General features: G+C 39.3%; 1 protein-coding gene across 2 annotated transcripts in view; it reads right to left on the bottom strand.

Moving 5' to 3' along the window:
- LOC148340597 (rap1 GTPase-activating protein 1-like) overlaps nt 1–7,905 on the bottom strand; it is a 64,633-nt gene extending 56,728 nt beyond the window's left edge. For both annotated transcript variants that reach the window (XM_088289778.1, XM_088289777.1), the window contains exon 1: nt 7,807–7,905. The gene's annotated coding sequence lies outside the window, so the exon portion shown is untranslated. The remainder of the gene's footprint in view (nt 1–7,806) is intronic.
- Nucleotides 7,906–9,241: the final 1,336 nt, after the last annotated feature.

The following is a 9,241-nucleotide window of genomic DNA, read 5'->3' on the forward strand; positions in this document are numbered from 1 at the left end:
GAAGTTGGCCTAAATAGAGATGTCCACATACATTTGGGACCCGATTGAGCCCCGTTATTTTGACAATATCAGCGAAGGATGTGCAATGTTTTTGAGTGAACACATTGTGATTGGTCCCTTCATTGACTCCAATCCAGACGCGGAAGGAATGGAGGGGGCGTGGCTATACTACTCATTACCAGGTGTTTTTGAACTCCTTTGTTTGGTATTGGCTTCTCCAAAAAAATGATAACTTTGAAAATGCATGCTAATATCATTTTACTGATTAAAAATATACTTTAATTGAGTTTATTGTCAAGAGGTTGATGATCCCGACTGAATGATCTCCTTAATAATCTATATATAACAATTTGAGGGGATTTGGTATAATTTGCAAGATAAATATAGCACTTGAATAATATTACAATTTTGGGGGAGCTGATTTTTGTGAAAATATGCACTAAAATGAGTTTTTGCACTTAATTTTGGTTTGCTGTTCAGCAATTTTGTCCTGTCTGTAATTGCCACTTGCACGGAGAAAATAAAAACCACAGTATGTAGTTATTTTTTTCCACTTTTATACATGCATTAAACAGATACTGTGATGTACAGTGGTTCAATAAAAAACAGACAAGCACATTTTGTCATTTCTGTCATAGATCTGGTAAAGTAGTGTATGTTCTTATGGTCCACCGACATGTTGAAAGCCCTTTGAGGTACTTTTTCAGCTCTCCAAAAGACAAGCAGTCAAACGCAATCGTCCAAATCACGGTCTTCCCTGCTACACGCCTGCACACTGAAGAGCACGGCCGCCTAACAAGTTTCTAATCACTTCATGCATCTGCCTCGTGTTTTTGTTCTGAAACATCTGGAATGCATTCCAAAGAAAGAATCATGAGAGATAGTGTTACCATTGTGGCTGTCACTTAAACTGGTCCTTGTTTCTTTCTGCTCCTGGACTCCCTCTAGAGTTTTAAAGTGTGATTTGCTTTTAAAGGAGGACAAGAACCAAGTACAAAATTAATATCAGTCGGGCCTGAGTTCTTCATTCCTTTCCATGACATTACTGCAGTCACTGACGATGGTAGGAGATTTTTGTGACAATTGTGTGTTTTTGTGTCACTGGCCACCAACCAAGTAGCTGATCCATAAAATCGTGAAAAGCCCGCAAAGAGCTGCTTAAGGAAGGAGGCTCCTTTTCCCCCACAATATTTATCCTGTATGGCAATGAACACACCGCCTATTGCCACTGTATACTTTCTAAATATTTTGCAGAAACTTGAGAGAACTAGACCGCACATAGAAGGGGATATTTGGAGAGTTTGCAGAAAGGCCGTTGTCCAAATATGTACACGTATTCAAAGGGCAATTGTCCTTTGAAGTCAATGAAAAGAAACCAGGCCTTATCTCACCTTTGCTTTTTACTTTGTCATTATTTAAAAATATATATTTATATATGGATTAGGATCATTGAATAGGATTTCTTGCTCATTTAGTGCTGCTTACTAATTTGTGTGTGGAAATGACCCCACTTTCGCATCGTGTGGACAAACTCGGTATTGAGACTCCTTTGGCCCAGTGCCGAAAATGTTGAAGAGATGGCTTTGTTGCTAAAGCGTCGCACCTTCCCCAAACGCACCCGCCCGCGCGCACACAGTCTCTCATTCCAAGGTCTGCATACGATGACGAGGAAGTAGTTATTACCGTACTCTCTACTGTACTTGAGTCCCATGCTGCCTTGAGATACAAGTTCAGTTCATCTCAGACCATTTTCGGGACTCAAATAACTCATATCGCAAATCATTGTTCCCTCATGATGGAGTGTCATGGGCACACTATGTTCCCTGTGACCCCCTTCATTTTATGAGTTTCATATATATATATATATATATATATATATATATATATACATATATATATATATATATATATATATATATATATATATATATATATATATATATATATATATATATCAGCAGTATTTTGCGAAATTTTAGAACCTTTGTTTGATAATGACAATGCCAAAAAGAGAAGAAGAAAGAGAAATGGTAAAACTGATAAAAGGTAAAACTGTAAAGCAAGAGGACAAAAAGATCCAAAATAACAAGTTCCATTAAAATGTCGCAAGTGAAACACAAGTAGATGGAAGTAGGGTAATAGCGCCCTCTTCTGGAAGTGGATAAGACAATTATGGGATGTTCAAACCTATCTTTTCAAGATGTCTAAGCATGATTTGTAACCATCTAAAGAGTAGTGAACACTAAGGGGTTAATGGTGATGCCGTTAAGTGTTTCTCAAATGGGAGTCCATGGTGTGAGATCGTTTCTCTACCTAAATAAGATGGTAACGGGACTTTTCTCTCTAATTCCATTTGTTTCACAAGTGTCATTAATTCTATTTTAATACGACCCATTTGCATTGTTAAAGGTATTGGAGGACACTGTTATTCCAAATTTATCATGATCTACATTCTTGTCGAATTATGAGGCTCTGGGATTTCAACTGCCAAACGCCATTAATTCCTTAATAATGCTTTCATCGTGAAACTTAAAATATAACAGAAAGCTCATATTTGTCTCAAAGGGTAATTATAAGCCAAAATATCGAGAACGGGTCTATATAACCTACAGAACGAGCACCCAAACCCAAAAACTGTCTAGTCCAGCGAGGAATAGATGGGAGTGGAGTGTGTGTCCGCTGGGGCTGCTGAAAATGCCATTAATCTGTTTCCGCGCCCCCAAAAATGTTGGGTGTTAATAAAAATAGCATTCTACATTATTGCACTGAATAATAACCGCAGGTGATCCATATTAACAATTAAATAGAATGTTAAGAATTAACAGTTTGTGTCATGCCATTTTCAACACCGCGGGTGGGTGCTCAAGCCTTTCCCAGCTGACTTTGGGTAAAAGGCAGACCAGACCCTTAACTGGTCCCCAGGCAGTCGCAAGGCACATGCTGACACCGTCACTGAGCGGGAACCAATCCTACACTGTCCACACACAAGGCAGGCGAGTGTACCACTACACCATCAGCAGCCCAACTATAGGAACCACCTTCACGACGTGTTGGGCCCAACGAAGAGTTCCTGGCAACAACGAGATACAATTGGCCCTCAACCACAACAACAACAACACCATCAGCAACCTAACAGGTCGTGCATCATGATTTCATGTTTCAATTCAATTTATTGTGCTGCTCCTGGTGTGCCCCTCAATGGCCACCGAGGGCAGTATGATGCACTTGAGTCAGCCGCCACTACACTCAGGGGTTGTGCAGCTACCATAATAGTACACAAAGGACAAAGAACATTTTCCTGATTACTTTTCTTACATATGTTGCTCTTTATGTTTAAAAAAACATTGCTTTAATAATAATAATAATAATGACAATGATGCTTTACATTCATATAGCGCTTTCCTCTACATTTAAAGCTGGGTTACATCTCCCCCGTGATCACTTTGACACCATTCACCCACTGAATGGTTCTTACATCAGGTTTGCCATGTGATGACACAGGAAACACAAAAACATATGCTAATAGATGTCAGATCAAACAAGTATACATGTACAAACTGGAAAGGACTCCATGGGTAACAGTTCAAAGGCGGAACGTGAGAAAGAGAATACATTTCGAAGCAGGGTGACTCATTGAAAAAGCATCAAAGAGAAGCCACACTTTTGGTCTAATCATCGGTTTCCGGCAGTCCTCCTGACATAAACACAAAAACATGAATAATTCAACAGGGAGGGAAATTGTGAATAACAGTTCTGCTCATAAAGGAGTGGAAAAGGTTGCACCGTGAGATCTTATTACGGTAACAAGATGGATATTTTTGTTGAAGCCTTCAAAGTACAAGAATGACTCTAAAGATGTGTGAGATTTGTCAGATGTAAATGTATGATAGTAATAGTTAGTGAAAAGAAAAATTAGAGGTCCAGGAATTTCTTCCAAGGAGCCCCTCATAATTTGAATATTAATTAAACACAAAAAAAGAAGTTGAAATCTTTACAAACTCAAGGTTCTGTTGTTGGGACAAAACGCTGTTACATTTCAAGAATAAAGTTGTATTTTTCCAAGGTAGTCGTAATATTATAATTAGACTTTTTTGACTACTTTTTATTCTTTTTTTTCATTAATTCATCTTTATTCTAAAATGGGATGATTATTTCAAACTGCAGAGAAAATGTGCAAACCTGAGCTACTTATGATTCAGTCACTAGTTTGGTCCGTAACATCCATCAGAAAAGATGCCTTTATTTTCTCAGAAATACTACTACATTCTTGTAATATATATATATATATATATATATATATATATATATATATATATATATATATATATAGCTGCCCTTCATTCACCAAAAACAAGGACTTTATTCCTGGAATAAGACACATTCTTTATGAAAAAAATTAAGATTAAAAAAAAAAAAGGATGACAGATTTAATGTTACATTTGCTACATTACATAACAGAGCTTTTAATTGACCCAAAGCTATGGTATAGGTTTACTATTTGCCTTTTATGGCGTGCCGATACTTAAAAAACAGTTCTTAGAATTATTTTGTAGCCACCCAAAGCCACGGATCTTGATTTCTACCTTGCTTTTCACTTGACATGGTGTGCTGTCCACAGCCCCCCTGATGGTGTTCATGCTCACAAAAGAGTGTATCTCTCGTGCTGCGACACGGACGCGGTTGCAGGCAAAACGACCTTTACCAAAGCATTAGACGTCAAAGTGGAGCACGAGGTCACAAGAGTGCAGTGAAATACAGAGCCACACGAGTGTCATTGCTCGTGGCAACTAAGCCGAAGGGGCTGGCTGCATGATTGGCAATGAAAGAGCGACGCGGCCCGCTGGCTTCACATAAATAATCCATGGCAAAGCTGCCGTGGCATGTGCGGAACGTCACTTGTTAATATTCTCAGACTGCATAGCTACTGTTTTGACAGTAATATATATAATATTCCCTAAATTTTATCCTTCCATCCTAAAAGTTGTTTTTTTTTAATGGCACACAAAAATGGAGCGAAAAAAATATTCTTTCTTACTTTGGGCTACTGAGTTTGTGTCCACTGAGGGTGTCTATGGTCAAATTTGACACGTTGACAAAAACGGACATTAGATTTTGTAGTGTGTGTTAAATGAGGAACACTATGTGACTAGTGGGAATCTTGAAACCCCAATGTTACATTTTTTTTATAGGACAGTATGGTTAGTGTTTAAGAGGGAGCTCGAAATCGCTCAGAGAACTGCCTGTTACCTTCCCACCACATTTGCATCGTTACCCGCAAAATAATGCACCTGCTGCTCATTGAAGGACTATGGGGGAATCTCAAAAACAGCACCAGAAAAAAAAAAGGAAAGAAAAAGTGACAGTCATGTATAATTATTATGGGACAGTGGGAGATGGTGTTCACAGGGGAGCTTGAAACAGTCCCGAGAACTGCTGTGTTCCCAGTCCACCACATTTGTACGTTCCCTCAGAAACATCGAACGCTAGTGGTCTTTTGAGCATCAAAGGGGATTGAATAAGGATTAATCGTACGATAATTGATGTCAGAAAGCTTATCAATATGTTTTCAAAATGTCTGTTGTTCATAGACACTATATTATTGGCCGAACATATTGTGTGTGCAAGGAAATGAATTGTACGGAAAGGTTAATAGACAGTGACCAGCTGCAACAACCCTTGAACAATATAATGTTACAAGAAATGCTTTTACAGTGTTTTAATGATGTCACCCACTTAAAGTACTGCAATGATTGCAGTAATTTTCCTACCTACACACAAGAAAATTGTTTCTTGTTTGTTTTTAATGTAAAACACATTTCTACTTGTGCTGCTCTACCGATTGTGTTCAAATATCCGTTGCTTAAAGGCTCATAACAATTAAAGATAAATACATTTTTGGAATTGTGGGATTACATTTTTATATAATCTCCTCACAAAATAACTATGCCACACTCGAGGTAGAACATTTTCCCAACAGCTGTTTGACACAAAAGGTCTTTGAGACAGGATTTGATCCAAACCCACAGACAACATTGCTTTGATTAAAAAGATAAATAAATAAATAAATTAATAAATAATAATAATAATAATAATAATAATAATAATGAATTATCCCTAATGATGTAGTGTGACATCTGATTAATGAGTGCACAACAACTGCCTCGCTTCAGCACATTGGCAGAGCCAATTAGTTGGTGACTGCAGGGCCCTTCCCCATCATGCTCATCTCGACCCAAAATGGATGGCTGTCATGCACAAAGGAAGATATGAAGATCGGATCATATGACAACAGAAAAACAAATGTGATACATGCATACAGGTCTTAAAGTCGAGGCCCAGGGACCAGATCCGGCCCACCACATCATTTTATGTGCAACCCAAAAATGAAACTAGAGCGCCTCGTTGTTGACGCGTGAGTCTGCACACCGAGAAAGATTGAGGGGGGGGGGGGGGGGGGAGTCCATGGTGAGAGCCAACGTGTGGACCATGACTTTGGGCTGGGCTCGGCACTTTAGAGTGCCTTATTGTCACGGTGTGAAAATAAATACTGGAGGCTTGAAGCAGGTATATTTTGATAGGAAGACTCTCATACTGATTTGATGTGGTTGTGCTGAGTCAATCATATTCACTTTTGAGTGAAAGCATCACTTGCTTACAATATTCACAAAAGGTGATTGACGACAACAGAATTGTCTGTTACGTCTTTCTATATGTGACAGTCATTTTGTGTGAAACACACGTCATGGAAGGAATATTCAAATTTGAATTGTAATTGTACAGGTAGGTCAGTGTCTTTGATCAACATTGACCCAGCCGAGACGACCTGACAGGCCACCACCAGTGATTTTCACAGTCAACAAGGCCCTCCGTGTGTTGACACCTGACAGCTACACAAACAACGCAAATGTTTGCTTTCTGGCTTCCTTCCCGTGCGCATCATCTTGCCGCAGGGAATCCTTCCATCATCTCAGGGCTGTAAAAGTAAAGTTACATTTAATAATACAAGAGGCTGCTGGTAGGGGGGGTTGACAATGCTCTGTGCTTCCAACATAGCATCAGTAGAGGCACTCAACTGAGACCGATGAGAAATAAAACGCGGGAGGCACAAAAGGAATGACGAGATTTAGCCGTGAGCATATGATGGGAAGGGAGGAGGATGAGAAGAAATTAAGTGCCGTTGAAGTCTCTTTTTTGAAAATTATTTGAAGAACTTCCTAACTGCTGCATAAGGTGAAGTGAGTTGAATTCGCTGCCACCATGCAGCACTCCTATCTCGAGTTTGCGCTCGCAAGTCACAGCAAATCGGCCAAATGAAAAACTTGTACGTTGCATTTCAAGGCAAAATGACGATGCTGGTGTGATGCTGAACTGAAATTTTGACAGTGAACATACGCAATGTGCTTTTAAACAAGCCCTCTGTTTCTGTTCATGGATATGATTCCTGTATCAAACATATAACAATAAGCACCATTCAGGTTAGGACCGCCCCTGCAAGGCGCACGCAACACAGGTCAGCATACGCATGTACCACAGCGTCGCCAATAAACATGTTTCGCACACCAAAAAATATGCAGCAATGATGTAAGCGCTTGATGGCAGAAACAGGTCACGCAACTAATTAGTTACTTCATGCGGAGAGATTTGCATTCATTATTAATATGCGGCCAAGTCATTTGTGAAAAATTGCCTCGGAAACTACAGCAAGATCCCTGCAGTGTACGCCAATTTTCCTAACTGCTAAAATTCTTTGTTGCCAAAAAACAAAAGCGAGCAGGATGGAGTAGAGCAGCATGCAGAGTGCGTTACCTTTTTTCTGCTGTCTGCTTGCAGGCGGGTGGTGAAGTGAATGAGTTTGTTGTGCAGCGTAGAGCGACGACGGATGCTGCGCTGCTTAGCAACCATGCGACCAATGAGATACACCAACAAAAAGTGCCCCGGTGTTCACGTCAATCCCACATGCACAACTCACAAGCAATGCTAAGCTTACCCCGTAGCGACCGGGAGACGTGTGCAGGTCGAGTAAACGGCACACAGTAATTCCTCTCCATCAAAATCTTCAAAATCTGCGATATAAAAATACACAATTAAATACTGCCTAGGCACATTTTTTTCCGGTCATTCAACATAATTGAAAACAATACACTTTTAAAATGCATATTGTGGTAATACTGACAGACAGCAAGATAGCAAATGACAATACACATATACAAATAATCATGCGTGAAGTTGTAGATTCTAAAATTAATTTATATATACACAGCTGTTGTTGTCATAAAAAACAGGATTAAAGATGGTTTGACAGTCAATCATCATTAGCAAAAACTAGGAAGAGCCGAAATACTTCCAGTTTTCATTCTTTTTCTTTCAAATGTATACAATTAATACCAAACAACGTAGTGTGCTGCTTTTTAGCGGTCGACATTGGAATTACATCCAAAATAAACTTGAGGCAGAACAAAATATGACCCGGAAGCCAGGAAGGGATCAGGGGGTTGATATTTACTGTACTTCCTCTTTGTTAAACTCAACCTTACGTGTGTCAATTTCTATGCACACAAAACATGTCAAATGTGATATTTGAGATTGTAACACAGGTTTTAGTGTGCTTTTGGACCTTTTAACCATAAATCACAACAGGTGGTTTCATTTGAATAGGCGACAAGTGACTCCAGTCTGTCTGCTCAAGAACAATATTGAAAGTTGGAGGCGTAAAGTTGACTGCATCCATTTGCGACTGCCCTATTGAGACCTCCTGCTTTCTTTGACCAACTAGTTGGCTGTCTGTAGCGTAAGCTTTGATCTTCTAATTTGAATGTGGGAAAATATAAAAAGAATCACAATTTGAGACCAGTTCGGCCAGCCCTTCAAGAATTCCATGAGCTCTTTGCAAACTGCCCAATTTATTTTGTCTTCAAGTGTTTGGTTGACATTTATTACACAACAATGGCCAATCCTCATTGTAATTGTCTATATGAAATTATAAATTTCTAATGTAAATGATAAACTCCATGTTTCTGCGGAAGGCTGTGCAAGTGTGCACTACATGACTTGGACGTTTTGACTGTTTCAAGTGTTATTTGAAACTTGAAGGACCAGCAGGTGCATGTTTCTATGGGAACCTGCACAAATGAGTGGCGGAAATGCAGACAGTTCTCGGAACTGTTTCCAACCTTCATGTGAACACTGCCCCCATTGTAGCATAAAATTTACCTTATGCACAGTTTCAAGTTTCCCAACATTT

This window comes from Idiotropiscis lumnitzeri, chromosome 3 (genome assembly GCF_059441095.1).
Source record: "Idiotropiscis lumnitzeri isolate Australia: NSW breed Sydney's pygmy pipehorse chromosome 3, RoL_Ilum_1.0, whole genome shotgun sequence".
NCBI lineage: Eukaryota > Metazoa > Chordata > Actinopteri > Syngnathiformes > Syngnathidae > Idiotropiscis > Idiotropiscis lumnitzeri.